At 45.1% G+C, this 17,200-nt stretch overlaps 1 protein-coding gene across 1 annotated transcript in view; it reads right to left on the reverse strand.

Annotated features, from left to right (window-relative positions):
• Window positions 1-17,200, reverse strand: part of ST3GAL3 (ST3 beta-galactoside alpha-2,3-sialyltransferase 3) — a 293,993-nt gene that overhangs the window by 142,330 nt on the left and 134,463 nt on the right. The window lies entirely within an intron of this gene.

Below are 17,200 nucleotides of genomic sequence, written 5' to 3' on the forward strand. Positions count from 1 at the left end.
ACAACACACTTAAGGGAATAGTGCTTCTATTTTGTAAAGAACACACTGCCAGCAGGTCCCCAGAATACGATGTTCTGAACAGAAGGGGGCAGAAAAAGCAACCATGTCTTCCATCAGCAGCCCTGAATAGATCTGGACAAGGTTGTCCAACACCATGAGAAGTAATACGCTGCTTTTTGAATGCAAATGTTTCACATGGAAATGGGGAGCATGTGCAGTTACAAATGACAAATAGCCACAAGAACAGGCCCTCCTCCTACCCACAGCTAGCGTGGGAACAAACCTCAGTAGGAAAACTGTCTCTGTAGCAGTGTCCAGTAGCTGTCACAAAGCTGGCATATGAACAAGTCTGAGACAGAGGAAGGAGAGAGAGAAAGAGTCTCATTGGTAACTATGAACCCAGTCTAATAGCGTAATTCTATAGTCCCAACACGGTAACCCCAACACAGCTAGATGACCAGGCTTGGCGTGTCTGTGCATGTGTGTGCACACACGTGTGTGCAGGAACGGGGGTAGGGGTGTCCTGTGTACCCACAGTTGTCGCTGATTTCGTGGGAAATACAGTAAAATGCACACTTCTGTATTTGGTTACCTGGTCTTTGCTACAGCAAAGATGACCTAAGACCAAGTATTGCATGGGACGTGCTGACATATTGCTGTGCTAGGAGCTGGAATCACTTAACCAAAGAATTAAGATCAGACTAGGTTAATGTTTGGAAAAACATTTCCTATGAGATGTGCACAGCCACGTCTTGACTCATCTATATGACAGTGGAACGCGTGTTACTTAGAAGCGTAACACAAGCGGTATCAGAATAGACCAGTGATCCATCCGAAACAAGGACTAGGAACATGCTTCAGACGGATGTGAAAGAAACTCTGTACTGAACAACTGTGGAATACACTGTTCATGGAAGAAGTTTCTTCATAACTCTCATCAGTTAGTGATTGACGGATGCCCTAAAGCAGGAGTGTATATATTATCTTCCTGCTTTATTTTTTCATATCTACTGTATCATTTTTTATATCTGGCTCAGCTCTGAGCCTTAACAATATATTGCGGTACTGAGTTCCACAGGTTAATTTGGTTAGAGGAATGACTTCTTTACATGTTTTAAATGTGTTGCTTTTCAATTCAGTTGCAGATCTCCTTGTTCTATTATAAGAAAGGTAAAATGGCACTCTGATTTACCCTTTCCACACCATTCATTATTTGATATCTCTTTTATGTTTCTCCTCTAACTAAACACTTCCACTCTTCCTTCATATATAGGGAAACTGAGGCAGGAACGTATATTGTGGCACAGCCTGGCGCAGAAGTCCACCCCCGGTTGGGTTGCCCTATGACAGACCTGAAGTAAACAAAGTCATCACTGATAACATTAGCAGATGGCACAAAAACTGGGGGAATCTTAAATGATGAAGAAGACAGGTCACTGATACCGAGCGGTCTGGATCACTTGGTAAGTTGGGTGCAAGCAAACAGTATGCATTTTAATGTGGCTACATGTAAAAGCATGCATTTAGGAACACAGAATGTGAGCCACACAGACAGGATGGTAGAATCTATCCTGGGAAGCAGCGACTCTGAAAAAGACTTGGGTGTCAAGGTGGAAGACAAGCTCCCCATGCAACACTGTGACCAAAACAGTTAATGCCATCCTTGGATTCATAAACAGGGGAATCTCGAGTACGTGCAGAGAGGTTATTTTACTTCTGCATTTGGCACTGGTACAACTGCTGCTGGAATACAGTGTCCAGTTCTGGTGCCCACAAGTTCAAAAGGATACCGACAAATTGGAGAGGGTTCAGAGATGAGCCACAATAATGCTTAAAGGATTAGAAAACATAATCTATAGTGATAAATTCAAGAGCTTAATCTATTTATTGTAGCAAAAAAATAATTAAAGGGTGATAATCACAATCTCTAAGTATCTAACGGGGTACAAATATTTGATAATGAGCTCTTCAACGTAGCAGATAAAGGTATGATAAATTCCAATGTTTGGATATTAAAACTAGATACATTCAGACTGGAAAGAAGGTGTAAATTGTTAACAGTGAGGATAATGAACCACTGGAACAGTTTGCCAAGGGTCACGGTGGATTCTCCATCACTGGCAGTTTTAAATCAAGCTTGGATTTTTTCTAAAATATCTGCCCTAGTTTAAACAGGATTTATTTCAAGGAAGTTCTCTGGCCTGTGTTATACAGCAGGTCAGACGAGATGATCACTGTGGCTCTTCTGGCCTTGGAATCTAAGAATCTATGGAGAGAATCAATAGTCATATCACGGAAGAAGGGGAGAGAGGGCAGGAAGGAGAAAACATAAGAACAGCCATACTGGGTCAGACCGATGGTCCATCCAGCCCAATGTCCTGTCTTCCCACAGCAGCCCAGCGCCAGGTGCGTCAGAGGGAATGAACAGAACAGGGAATCATCAAGTGATCCATCCCATTACCCATTCCCAGATTCTGGTAAACAGAGGCTAGGGACACTTCCGAGCATGCTTTTGCAGCCCTGCCCTTCCTGGCTAATAGCCATTGATGGATCTAGCCTCCATGAACTTATCTAGCTCTTTTCTGAACTCCCTCACACCCCCCGTAATAGTCTTGGTCTTCACAACACCCTCTGGCAAAGAGTTCCACAGGTTGACTGTGCGTTGTGTGAAGAAATACTTCCTTTTGTTTGTTTTAAACCTGTTGCCTATTAATTTCATTTGGTGACCCCTGGGGTTCTTGTGTTATGAGTAGGAGTAAATAACACGTCCTTATTTACTTTCTGCACACCAGTCATGATTTTATAGACCTCGATCATATTGTCTTTTTTCCAAGCTGAAAAATCCCAGTTTTATTAATCTCTCCTCATATGGCAGGGCTGAGAGCAGATGGGAAATCCAGTGCTGATTGACTGGAAGAGGCAGAGCATGAAGGAGGGTGCTGATATTATGCTGACATGCTCAAATTTCTAATAGATTAGAGTGGCACAATTTTTCTTTACAGAAAATCTTCTTGTTTGTGATCATTTCATGGTCATCCAAGTGATTTATAATTCTATTTGTAATTATTCTTTTATTGAAGTAGGCTAATTGAGCTGCAGTGCCCAGTACCATCCTCTATAGTCTCTCTTTAAACTTAGGGAACACATTTGCTACTTCCAGTCCTCCTGTACAGAAGCTTAATGAGAGAGCATATTTTCATTAGCTGCTCAGTCCCTTCATTTTTAAGTCCCCACAGAACTGCTGGATGAATGTCAAGCCATCCTGGTGATTTGCTGCTCATTAATGTATCAGTTTGTCCCAGAACCTCCTCTTTTGACAGTGTTTTGTGCTGAAGTTGGTCTTAGCCCAGGGACTTAGGAAGACAAGAACCAGGTGGTCAGGTTACAAAGTCCCCTCCACTCAGTACCTGCAAGTGTTTCTCCAAAGCCATGAGAGAGATGGTGCTGACTTTTGTTTTTGCCAGTGAGTGCTCCTCTCCACTCCCTCCAAGGTGCCCCTGCCCAACACTCACTCCTTTCTGCCCCCTCCTGCCTTACGGAGGAGTGAGGGGCGGAAAAAGGGGGTAGAAAGGAGTGAGTGGCGGGTGGGGGGCCTCATGGGAAGGGTTGGGAGTGAAGTGGAAAGAGGCATACACACAATTAAAAATAACCCAATTTTATTTAAAATTCAAGAAAGTACAATGTTATTTATTTATCTTCTGTAGCTATTTGGAGGAGAATGTAAAGAGACAGGTCCCCTCAGTCCTCTCTCCTCCTCCCCAAGCACCACACAGTGACTGCAGGTTTTCACCAATGCTTAAAATGACTGCCAGGGAGTGCTGCTAAGGACAGGGAAAGGTGAGAGACAACTCACTGAGAAGAAGGTGACGCCTTCCTTTAATCCTCCGCATGGATTTTTTGTACACTGGTCAGCACCTGCCCTGCTTACCCCTACATAGTGAGGTACACTGAGATCCGACTAGACCACTTCCTGCCCCGTACGAGACTCAGACACAATGGATTGCTAGCCCTACGCTGTTGGGAAATTCTGGCGGTTCTCCCCCACCTCAGTTGATCAGTTCAGCAGGGACGAGATGACAAAACAGGAAATGGTGTTTTATTCGGTCCTTGATGGGAGCTATTCAGATGAGCTAATATAGGATACACAGAGCTTGAGGTACACATTGGATTCAAGGGCTAGAGACGTTCACCTCTGGAGACCCCAGTTCAAGTCTGGCATCGCTCACAACTAAAAGCAGTTTGGTGCCTTAATCCAGTTCCTAGTGGACATTCGACCAATCAGTGCACGTGTCAGCTGTCCACTCCTAACCCTCCACCTTTGAGCTGAGGGTGCCCGTACCATGCTGATGCCATAACGAAAATGCTCTCCAGAGCTGCTGCCTAAGAACTATTATTACAAACTACAGATTATTCCACTTAGTTTGATTTGGGGAAGAGGGAGGCATTAGTTGACAAAAAGTGATTTTCTGTATGTATGGTTTAGTTTTCCTGCTTCATAATAACTGCATAAACACTTCAGATTTACTCCCATAGCGCAGCACCTTCTAATTCTAACAGAGGTGACCTCAGAAGCACTTACAAATAAGCTTACACCAGAAGACCATCACACAATCTGGAACCGTGTCTATTGAAAAGAGATACATGACTGGAATCGCAGGGGTGCTGCGGGTCAGGACTGAGTTACAGTAGCAACAAAGCTGGGGAACAGGGGTAATAAAAACATCAAAACATCCTCAGTTTTGTCCTAGAGTTATCTTAGCCGAGTTCAGAAATCCATCTGCTTCTCCTAGCTCTCAACAGCCTTTTTATGACTCATCCAGCAATTGGCACAGAAGTGATTACATTCCAAAGGGCACAGCTCTGAAAGCACATGACCTAGCTTCAAAACCTTGTGGGTCAACTAGGATAAAAGCATGACATTTCTGAAGTCTAATAGATATGCATAGGAGGTAATTGTTTGCCCACTTCTCTGGTCTGAGAGTTTCATTTTTAACATCATTTGAGCATCAAGCCTATTGGATTGGCAAAGGCACAAAGCAAGAGATCATTTTAAATAGATGGCAGACAAAAATAGAAAGCTTTCCCCTTCCCATGAAAATATCCTTTAAAGAACAAAAACATGGGGTATGGGAGTAGTTTGACATACCACTTAATTCAAATCACATGTCTGCGGACTGTTACACGTCCTGATGGCAACTAGCGGGGGAAGTGAGAGAGAGAAAACTGGAGTTCGGGGAGGAGATGTTTGGGTACCTGGTCGTGAGAATAAGAAAAACCCTGTAAATTGCTGAGGCCGAATGAAAAGGTCTTATGCTCATTCTTCTACGGCCCTGAGTTAAGCCAAAATCTTCTCCACATTGAACTAGTATTTTCGTTACTGGAGGCTTTCAGCAGGAGACTCACAGCATGGTACAGAATTGATCACAGAAGGAGAAGCAGCTGTGCCCCAGTGTTTAATCCTTCTTTACACATCACAGACAGGAGTTCGTAGCATTGTGCATAAAACAATAAGGAACGAATTCATCCAAAAGCACTGCAAACCCCAATAGAGATCTTGCCTCAGCAGAGTCATGCTGTAAGCAAGGTCCTCAAGCTGAAGGAAGCTTGCTGCAGAGTCAGAGAAGCCTGAGCCTGGTGAACTAGGGTCCAGCAGAAGGAACCTGGGACTCTGAAGGCACCAACAAAACCCAAAGAACACTCAGGAGCAGGGAGGACTTGAGGGAGGGAACGGCATACAGGTGTTTCTTATTTTGCCTACATCAATGTATCTCCTTTGCTCTGTCTCTGAGTAGAGAGAGATTGGCTTAGAAATTACTCTGCAACCTCTGTGTTTTACTTGCTTCAACTCTCTAATCCCGGAAGGGTTATGCCATAAATCAGAGAACGCAGCCGGTGGAGCACTGGGGATGATGTGCTTGAGCAACTGAGGGACCAGCACTGGCCACAGGGAGCCACGGCAGCTGGAAGGAATGGAAGGTTTCATTTCCTAGAAGCGGCACCAGAAGCCAGAGGCTGAGACTGTGGCTGGAGCCTGCTGAGACCCAGGGGATCATAAAATCACATGGATCCAGTGTGAGAGTCCAACACAGCCACCTGGTGAGCTCTGTGAAACGCCCAAGCAAGGCTCGTCGTTACGACAGAATTAGGGTTGGAAATTGAGTGTGTGCACATGCGCATGCTGTGACAAAGTCTGGCTGGGCGGCTGCTAGAGAATGAGGGAAGGCAGGCAGGTGGCCTTAGAATGATAAAGGCCCTTTTTCCTACAAGCTGAGATGGGATTACCTCAGGTCAGTTAGGGACACCTGAGTCCAATTAAGGGCTGCCTCAGACCTTTGAAAACCCCTCCTCTGGTTAGAGAGGAGGAGAGACAAGCTGCTGTGGGCTGGTGGCAGCAGGGAGACAGGCTTCTCCAGAGTGAGAGGCTGCGCTGCTCTGCTCTGCTCTGCACAGGGGGAAATCCCCAAAGTGGAGCGCCTGTTTAGGGGAAGGGCTAACACCCCAGGGCCAAGAGCAGGACACCACCACCCCAGCAAAGGAGGTGGGGGGGAGAGTATTCCCTTTTGTTTTGTGTTTGTAAATTGAAAGGACTGATAAGAGAATGCAGAGGGGGACATCAAACACGGTCTAGAGCGGGGCTGATTTAACCCAGGCCTTACCACCGCCAGAGGAGAAAGTGTAAAGTCCATGGAGGCAGAGGAGACGCCTTGCACAGCATGCACACTCACTCATCACATTAGAACCATTTAGTAGGGGAAATTCAGAGTTAAGGTTCCCCAAACATCCAACTGCACCAGCTGCATCTCCAACCATCCCATTTCCTAACTCTCTGGCACATCCTTATAACCACACTCCATAGCACCTTCTCTAAATTCCCATAAAACCTGCATACCCCTCAAGATGTTATCACACTCTACACGACCAATCTACACAGCCCACTGCACGCAGGCCAAAGACACACCTCTAATTCATATAGTGGGGGATTCCTCCTTGCTCCAAAGCCTTTACTCCTATTTCCCAAGCAGCCACTCTCATGGAGATTTCTGCCTTCTTCCTGTGGAAGCTGGGAGCCTGCAGGAGGAGCCAGCCCTACCTCATTATCTTCCCCAGCACCTGTGCGAGGAAAGGAGGCACCAGAGCTGAGTGAGCCCCTCATTGCTCATTAATCAAGCAAGGCCTCAGCACCTGTCACGAAGCCTTTTCAAATTCCTTTTGAGCTGAATTGTTCCACGATGGTTTCCATTCCAAAGGGCACTTACTTTAGAAAGCTTTTGTGTACTCAGTCAAGTCACTTCTGAGTAATGCCGGTTGCAACTGAAAGAAATTTTTCCAAATGCACTAGCTAGAATTTTGTGCATTCCTAACTCAGCAATGATGGAGGGCAACATTTTCAGTCTTGGATTCCTAGCAGTAAGCAGTCTAAATCCATATTTTAGGCACCTAACTAAGTGGTCTTATTCTCAGAGGTACTGGTAACATGCAGCTCTGATTGGCTGAAGTACCCCTGATAATCAGTCAGTTTTTATTTACGTGCCTAAAATATAGATTTGGATGCCTGACAGGCATCCAAATTTGAAAATGATAGCTTTAAGGTATAGACCTCAAACTGAGTTTGTTTTACAGAGTTTGTGGTCAGAGGAACATTCTTACAACAGAGGTTTGGAGAAAAGCATCTCAGTGTTTTCAAAGGCCTGAATGGTTCGAAGCAGCAAAATTCACTCTGCCTGGGAAAGTATTTTCTATTAATTTTTCCTGGCACATTTAAGCTAGAGCGTTTTAGAATGCTGACTGCAGGCAGGGAAGAGGTTTTAGTTATTTCTTTATTGGTCACATTGTGTTCCCTTTTGAGAACTAACACTAATATAATATTGCACTAAACTGAGAATACAATCAAAGAAAAGCCAAGAGATTCCAAAGATCAGCTTTTTAACAGTAACTAAGAACACTGCTCACATGTACTATTTTCTGTTGCTGTTTGTGTTCTGATACCGTGCCGTCGGCATGTCTGACAATGTTATCTAAAATTACTGAGGTGATTAAAGATCTGCCATACAACACACAGGGTGTCCACCTAGCCAGATTCAGCTTCATTTTTGCATACATTAATGCTAACAACAAAGATCTTCAATATGACACGACAGATAATGTTGCTGGGAAATGGAGTGAGTATCACTGGGCATCGGCTTTGCTACTTTGCTTGGCTTCCTTGTATCCATGACTACTACCTGTAGCACTCTCAGGAGATGCTTCTCCTTTCGAATGAAACGTGAAAGATTTGCCTTTTCCTTTAACGTGAGTCCCCTAGGTATCCAGGAGGCAGAGGTTTGACCTTCGCAGCAGAATGATTGTCCTCTTACATTCCCTTCATCCTCCTAGTAAGAAGCTATAGCCCCAACTGTTGTTCTTTCAGAGAACTAATCCTCCTTACCAACACGCTGAGGGGAGGATATGGGAACAGTAAACACAGAGCTGCATCAATTCAATGCAAAAGGGGCAGCCAGGCAGTATACAGAATGCTAATCAACCATATCAAAATCAGTGCCTTCACAATTGGTCTTTTCATCTGCAGGCTGCCATTTAAGTCCACACCAGTTTATAAATGCGCGTGTAACCTGCAGTAGTGTAGACTTCAACATGGTTCAGAAGTAAGATTTCCCCTTCCCTATGACCAGTCTACATTGCCACCTATCTGTGAGTTTATGAATACTCGAGTAACCCCCACCCCCCAAATTAAAAGTGTCTGTAAATAGGAGTTTTGAGCTGCAATGACCTCTCTGATGCGGGACTGGCCATTAACCCTATTCTTTGACAGGATTACTGGCCTGGGAATGGGGGAAAGCAGTAGATGTGATGATATAGCCTGATTTTTAGAAAAGCCTTTGACACAGGCCCACATGACATGCTCATAAGCAAATTAGGAAACGTGGTCTACGTGAAATCACTATAAAGTGAGTGTAAAATTGGTTGAAAGACCAAAGAGTAGTTCTCAAGGTTTGCTGTCAAACTGGGAGGGTATATTTAAGTGGGTCCTGCAGGGGTCAGCGCTGGGTCTGGGAACATTAAATATTTTCATTAATGACTTGGATAATGGAGTGGAGAACGTGCTTGTAAAATTTGCAGATGACACTAGGCTGCAAGGGGTTGCTAGCACTTTGGAGGACAGGATTAGAATTCAAAATGACCTTGAAGAATTGGTCTGAAATCAACAAGCTGAAATTCAATCAAGAACTGAGAAGTACTACATTTAGGAAAGGAAACTCAAATGCACAGCTATAAAATGGGGAATAACCAGCTATGTGGTAGTAGTGCACAAATGAATATGAGCCAACAATATCATGCAGTTGTGGAAAAGCCTACCATCATTTTGGGGTTTATTAACAGGACTGTCGTACGTAAAACATGGGGGGTGATTATCCCGCTCTGCTTTAACACTAGTGAGACTCAGTTGGAGTGCTGTGTCCAAATATGGGTCCACACTTCAGGAAAAATGTTATAAATTGGAGAGAGTCCAGGGGAGAGCAACAAAAATGATAAAAGGTTTTAAAAACTGGACCTATGCGGAAGGGCTAAAAAATCTGGGCATTATGTTTAATCTTGAGAAAAGACAACCGAGGGGGGACCTAATAAGTCTTCAAATATGTTAAGGGCTGTTATAAAGAGGACAGTGATCAACTGTTCTCCATGGCGCTGAAGGCAGAACAAGTAGTAATAGGCTTAATATGCAACAAGGAAAATTTATGTTATTCATAGAGGAATAGATTCCAAGGCCAGAAAGGACCAATGTGATATCTAGTCTGACCTCCTGTGTAACAGGCCAGAGAGCCTCAAAATAATCCCTGAGCAGATCTTTTAGAAAAACATCTAATCTTGATTTTAAAATCGCCACTGTTGGAGAATCCACCACAACCCTCGGTAAATTGTTCCAATGATTAATTATTCTCAGTGTTAAAAGTTTAGGCCTTATTTTCAGTCTGAATATGTCTAGCTTCAAATTCCAGCTTTTGGACCGTGTTATACATTTCTCTGCTAGACCGAAGAGCCCATTATTAAATGTGTTCCCTATGTACATACTTATAACCGGTAATCAGCCCATAACCTTCTCTTTATTAACTTAAATAACTTGAGATTCTTGAATCTATCACAAGGCCAGCTCTTTTAAAACTCTTGGATACAAGTTATCTGGACTTGCTGATTTTAAAAAGTCTAATTTCAGTAACTCCTATTTAAAATCCTCCTGATATACTAGTGGAATGGAAAGAGTGTTAGCATAGGACTTGACTACATCATCTGTTTTTCCCCAAATTCAGAACAGAAATATTTATTGAACACTTCTGCCTTTTCTTTGTGGTTATTGACAAGTCTACCATTTCCATCTAGTAATGCACCAATACAACTGTTTGATTCTTTTTGTTCCTAATATATTTTAATAACTCCTTCATGTCCTTAACTCTGCTGGTGATAGAGTTTGCCTTGTGTCCATTGGTTTTTAATCTTCTTTTCTCTAGTGTACTGTATTCCAGGAGTGCCTAAAACGTGCGGGGCAGGCGTCACTACCCTCTGACTAATGACAGCAACTTGGTGGTAGCGCAGCTTAAAGCATCAGCCTTCCTTGCTCTGGCTGGAAGGTGGGCAATCCAGTCAATGTCCGAGGCTCCCACTCTTTGGGCTGGTTTGTGGAAGCATCCGGCAGAGCTAGATCACTTGTTTCAAATGTGGTTACCTCCCTACTCCACCCGCCATGTAGGAACCCTTTTGCCTCATCTCACTCCCCTCTTTTTCCTGTCTGTCTGTCCTTCCCACTTTTCTGCACACATCTCTAAGGATGAGATGAGAGCTTAGCTGTGCAGACAGAAGGCAAAGGTCAAATCTTAGAAATACTCTGAAGCCGTTTGTTAAGCAATTCCTGAGTAGAATTCCATGGTTTATGGTGCTATGCGTATACGATTTGGCTCACACGACAAATTGGTCCCACTGCTCAGCTGCTTGGATCCATGGCTCCCACATCACCTGGCTGATCTTCCACTTTCGGACTTCGTGCCAGCCAGTCCAGAACCTGAAAAATTTAGGTTTCCGTGCCTATTAAAATTATTTGCTATTTACTGCCTGGTGGGCTGCATGGTGAAGTCCCAGCCAAGACCCATTTCTGGTGTTTCCAAAGTGCATTCCAGCACTGCTTCACATGGCACCATATCAAACTATTACAATAAGATCATTATCAGATGTCTGCTGGACAGCTCTTACACATTCAGAGACAACAAAGCAATGCAAGCCCAGCAACACTGAGCACCTATTATTGCAGCAATAACCTGTGTGCACAGACTGGGGTGACAAATCTGAAAGCTGAAGAGTGGCGCAAAACGCACGCCAACGGTGTCATGACCCAAAGGAATGGCACAGCATGGAGATGGCGGCTTGGAAGCCCATGCAGCAAATGGAACAGCATGACCTGGAGACAATGCAGCAGCTCACAGGAGCAGTGCAATGTGCAGGTGGCAGCATGCTGACCTGACAAAGCACTGCGGCATAAAGAGTGGCCGTCCCAGGGCCCTGGAGATCATTCAGTGGCCACCAGGAATAAGTGGAATGATGCAGCATGGAGACAATGCAGCAGCACAGAGATGAAATCAATAAAATACTGCAGGTTCAGAAGGCTATTAAAGCCCTAAGGAAGCAATGCACAAAAGCCAACAAAAGAAACAGAGTTCAGCTCTAAACGGGTCAATTACGTCAAGTCGTCTGACAATTCTAGGGCAGTGCAGACAAGAAGCATCTCGAATGAAGAGAATTCCACAGTCCAACCACCTTCTAGATTTGTTTGAATTACTTGCGTCTATTTTAGCTGTTGCTGCGCTCTAAACTTTCCTAAACCCAGGGTGACCTTTTAAAAAAAATACAAACCTGAAAAATCTGCCAGCACATACAAACATGCACTAAAACATGCTGTCCGGAACAAACAGTCCTCCAAAAAGAGCACCAAATAGTCTCTATAATAAACCAAGAGCAATTAGTCTGCTGGGAAACAACGCGCCTGATTTCCCTTCAGTGGAGTAAAGGGGGTTCAGGACAAGGAAGGCTTTGCAATCCCACAAGACAAACATTCCCTTCGTCTAGCTAGAGACAGGATTATCTCAGAATAAACCACCCTCCTGGTATTAGCTTGTTTCAATTACGGAATCTGCTAACAGTTAATCATAAAATGACATTGAAATATTTTGAAGTCTAACTGAATAAAGACAGTCCTGTCAGTGAAATATTCATAATAAACTCACTGGTGGGGCTACTTTCCGCTTACTGAACCTCGCTGCAAAAAGCTAAGTACCGTCACCAAAATGAAACAAATAGCAAACGAACAGAAACAAACATTTAAAAACCAAAGACAACAAACTGCTTAAGAAGTGCATCTCTCGTCATTAAAAGGAGTCTGAGTGACCCCTGAATGGCATCTGTCACAATGGCTGAGTGACTTCCCCAATACATGTGCTTGGTTTAGACACTGAAAGATGATCGTGCGAATGGCCAGCACTATAACCGTCTAGAATCTGAAACGCATTGTGGATTCTTTCTGCATCAAACAGCTTGATTCTCAGTACACCTACCAAAACCAGCCTGCTACTGCCCTCAGGCCCACTCCTGCCACTGCTTTCTCCACCTCCAAAAGAAGAGCAGTGACGGGATGCTAACTGTGCACAGTCCTCCAGTGCAAGGCAGGGGCTCCCCAAAGGGTGCTTCTTTCCTTCTTTTCTCTTCCACTGCTTCCAAGAATAAACATATAGCAGACGAAGTGTTTACACATACACAAGAGCTGCATTGCTACCTGGCTGATATGACAGAACGCAAGAAGCAAACAGAATGGTTGCAGGAAGCGAAGGGGTTCTCTATGAGAGTGACCAGAATCATAGCATCAAACACTGGAAAAACAAGGAAAGAGACTATAGGACAAACAAAATACTTTAATGTACAAGCTTCTCAGAACAAAGCTGCCCTGCTTTGACCAGTCTGTAGAAAAGGAACCAAGGGCTTCCTCAGCTTCATTCCCCAGGCAGATCCTGGCAGGCTCGCTTCAGCCCCAGGTAATGAAAATAAATGGTCTTGTCCAAGAGTCTTTAGAGAGACATGTCATTCTCTGGTGAGGATAGCCCAGTCCATTCCCTAGACTCTCCAGAATCTTGGGTCATGGCTGAGTCTAGGCCCTGCCTATCTCTGGGGAAGCCAAGTCCCGTTGCTGGGTATGAACATAGCAGTTAGTTCCAGATTTCCCCAGGCCTCGTTGTTGGGAGTCCCCTAGCTCTCACTCCCTGAGCTGTACAGCCGGAGAGAAAAGCATGTCACTCAGGGATGACTACACAGTCACTATATCGCAGCACTTCAAGCCCTCTAGTTGGGACTGGCTGTGGGAACTGCCCAGATTGGCTGCCTCACTGAACTGGGAGGAGAGACAGGAAACTTCCTCTTCCTGCTAAAATTACCTCTGCTGATGAGCCCAGCAGAAAATCTGAATTGGCTGGCTGAGCAGGACAGAAAACTCTCTTTGCATGGAATTAACTTCTCTTTTCTTGATCTAATGTGGACCACAGCGGGCACAGAAAAATGCTTTTCAAATAGCAGTCTGAAAGCAGCGGGAGAGGCACAGAGATTACTGCCTTCCTGGCAAGGAGTTCTACTCTTAGTATACTATCAAGGAACCTCCCAGTAATATCACATGCTCACAACATTCAAGGGGCCAAATACTGTTATTCTCATGCAACCCAAATAACTTCAAAGATAAGTGAGGACAGAATTTGATCCAGGATAGTTTAACAGCAGTGAACTGCTGAGCCACTCCTGTGCAGGGTGATCAGTTTCCTTACAAACTTGTGTTTATTTAAGCCAAGTTTCTTTATCCTAGACATATGAGGAAATCCCCACTTGAAAAGACCAGCTTACACAGCAGAAGTAAACAGACTCTGCATTTATAAACTGTTTGGTATCCTGCTGTTCCATAAATAGTTCATTACAGTTTGCCTGGGGAGCAGGGCTGCCCAAAGGAGAGCAAAAGTCTGATTTGGTGGGGGCCCAGTAGTCCCTGAGGAAGGTGGGGAGGCTTTTCACATTCTTCTCCCTTGCCCCAGGACCTGTTGGTCTACCCTGCCCTCCCTGAGTAATAGATACTCCCCTGCCGACAGACAGGGCAGCAGGAAGAAGTTAGAATGCACGCTAACTTATTAAACAGAGCTGTGGGCCCCACATCTCCCTTTACAGCTGCCTAGCTCCCCCAGGTGATGCTTAAGTAAACAAGAAACACAAATGGAAGGCAGAGAGTCTGCCACAACTTGCTTCACAGAGACGCCTGTTTGCCAAGACACAGGTTACATTGAGGCAGCCTGGAGTTGGTAAGTTTAAATATCTGTCCATCCATCAAGACATGCTTTAGAAAACAGCATCCAAATGTAAACAAAGGTCACAGGGAACAGACCGCTTGTGCTGCTCCTTGCTCATCTGCTGCCTGGTGAATGCCTGGGTGTGCCTTTGAGCATTCCCGTTAGCACACTCTTCAAAAGTTATTTTTCCCCCTCCAAAAAGGAAGTGTAAGATTTACAGCTGACAGATAATCATGCTGTGAACCATAAAGGTTGCTGTCCAGAGTACTTGAGCAGCAGGTGCAGGGTTCTGCAATGAAACGCTAGCCCAGGATGTTGGCTCTGTGGTGTGTAGCAGAACTGTCACTGCCGCAGTCCATTGCGAAGAAGAAAGCAAATATGTCCCAGGCCTGCTTCTCCAGTGACTGTCAGGTTTGGGTCAACTGACTCCACCCCCTCTCCTAAAGTAATTGTAACAATTCGTAATATTGAGAATAGCTCTTCCCCCAAACAGAGTTCTTGTCTCTTGATTTAATAGTCAATTAATTTACATAAAGAAATCCAAGTGTGTAAGTGACCATTTCAGATGTCTGGAAGGCATCAGAAAGCAGAGATCCCACAACAGAGCTACACCTGATTATTTAGGAGTAGAAATACAAACAGACGCCTGAAGGCATTTCAGTTGGAATAACATGGCAGTAAAGACCATTTGCGCTGACTAGCCAGGATTTTTCAGCATGACCATATTGGTTGGGAAGTGATTTTAGCACTAGTGTATGGAAGCTGGGATGGGGTACTTCAGACCGTTAGCTTATCTGGCGTCACAAAACCAGAATAAACTACACCAACCTCAGCAGTTTTATACCAGGCTAACTGCTGCCACACCATGAGTTTTTGCCACTTGAACTACGCCGGCACAGCTAAAGCACCAAAGTTTGTAAGGGTGGGCAACGGCGGTCTGTAAAGTGCTTGGGATGGAAGGGCCCAGAAAAGGGCAAAGCGTTGAGTGGCAGGGTGGGAGCAAGAGGCAGGCTTGACAATGTGGCGCCATGCAAACATTCCGGGGGGGCAGACGGACGGACGACGATGACGGGACGGGACACGGATGACAGGAATGCCCTGGTGCACTGTCCACCCACACACTGTGATGATAGCAAGTGATTGAAGATCTTGGCCCAGATCCTCACAGTTATTTAGGCCCCTAATTCCAATTGAAATGAATGGGCGTTAGGTGCCTAAATCCCTTTGAGGATCTGGGCTCTTGTTCCACACTCCTGAGGCCCCATCAGCATCACCAAAGCCTGTGCAGTTCTCAAGCAGAAGGTATGTCACAACACACCCCACCCTGACACTGGGACCGTACAAAATTCCACTGTCTCCCTGGCTCATCTGAGTGCACGTCATCCCAGGAGCAGGGGCCCAACTAGAGGAGAAGGAAGCTGGCTGCTCCTGAATGGCCCCACCCCTCCACACCCTGCCCCCTGAGCCAGCACACGGAGGGTTCCCACTGGGAACTTCACGCAGGGCTGCGCAGTTACTGCCAGCTTGGGGTCTCAGCCTCCGCATCCACTCTGGGGTGCAGAGATTCCTTTCTTCTTAAGTCTGCAGGGTGGAAGGGACACTAGGCTCGCCACTCACAAAGGTGGTGCATTCTTTCCCACACCACTAGGCTCCGCTGCCAGCATGTCCAGACCTGCTCTTTGTTCCTTGCCCTGTTGGCTGCTTGGATCTGGGGAGGGGAAGGGAAGAAAGGACAGCAGGGAACCACTTCAGAGACCACCACTCTGCCAGGCTGTAAAACTCTTTACCAGACCCAAGAGGGTAACAGTGGAACTGGGCTACACTATGAGAGCATGGGATAGCCACTGGCTATGCCCTCCCCACACCTACCCCAAAGCATCTCAGAGGTTTAGCTTCACAACCCCCCATCCCACCTCAGGAAGGACGTATTGGTGTCCCCATTTGCAAAGAAGTGAGGCACAGAAAGGAAAGGAACTTGCCTAAAATCACTGAGTCAAGGCAGAACCATTAAAAACAGAATCCAGGAGTCCTGGCTCCCCAGTTCTCTGCTCTAATTTCTAGACCAAACTCCCCTATCCCTAGCTGGGAAAGAAAACCAGGGGTCCTTCTCGCAGTCCCAACCCCCACCCCTCCCCACCTTTGGGAGGTAGAGCCACATAATTACACACATCCTGGCTTTCAGGCTGCGAGCACCAGAGACTTGGTGTGTGTGTGTGTGTGTGTGTGTGTGTCAGGACTATTATAAGAACGTCCATACTGGGTCAGACCAACAGTCCATGTTGCTTAGTGTCCTGTCTTCTGCCAGTGGCCGGTGCCAGATGCTTCAAAAGGAATGAACAGAACAGAGCAATTATCAAGTGATCCTTCTCCTGTCATCCAGTCGGTTAGGGACACCCAGAGCATGGGGTTGTGTCCCTGCCCATCTTGGCTAATAGCCATTGATGGACCTATCCTCCATGAATTTATCTAATTCTTTTCTGAACCCAGTTACACTTTTGGCCTCCACAACATCCCCTGGCAACAAGTTCCACACAGACCGTGCGTTGTGTGAAACAGGTTTGTGTGTCCATAGGTTTGGAAGAATGAGATTTTTAATCGGTAAATGTCAATTTAACTGTACACACAAACTGATGAAAAAATATTTTCATTGATAATTGAAATTTACAGATAGTCAAAATAAGAAAAATGCTGTTGGAGAACTTATTTGAGCTTGATTTAAAGATATTTACTTTGTATATTTTGACATGTGATGTTGACAATTTGTGTTTTAAATAAATCTTAACTTTAACCTCAATGCCTACGGTCATTAAATAATTATTGTCTCACCAACCCTATTGTCTGACACC

Source organism: Emydura macquarii, unplaced genomic scaffold, assembly GCF_026122565.2.
Source record: "Emydura macquarii macquarii isolate MOO-44397 ecotype Brisbane River unplaced genomic scaffold, CSIRO-AGI_Emac_v2 contig_2805, whole genome shotgun sequence".
NCBI lineage: Eukaryota > Metazoa > Chordata > Testudines > Chelidae > Emydura > Emydura macquarii.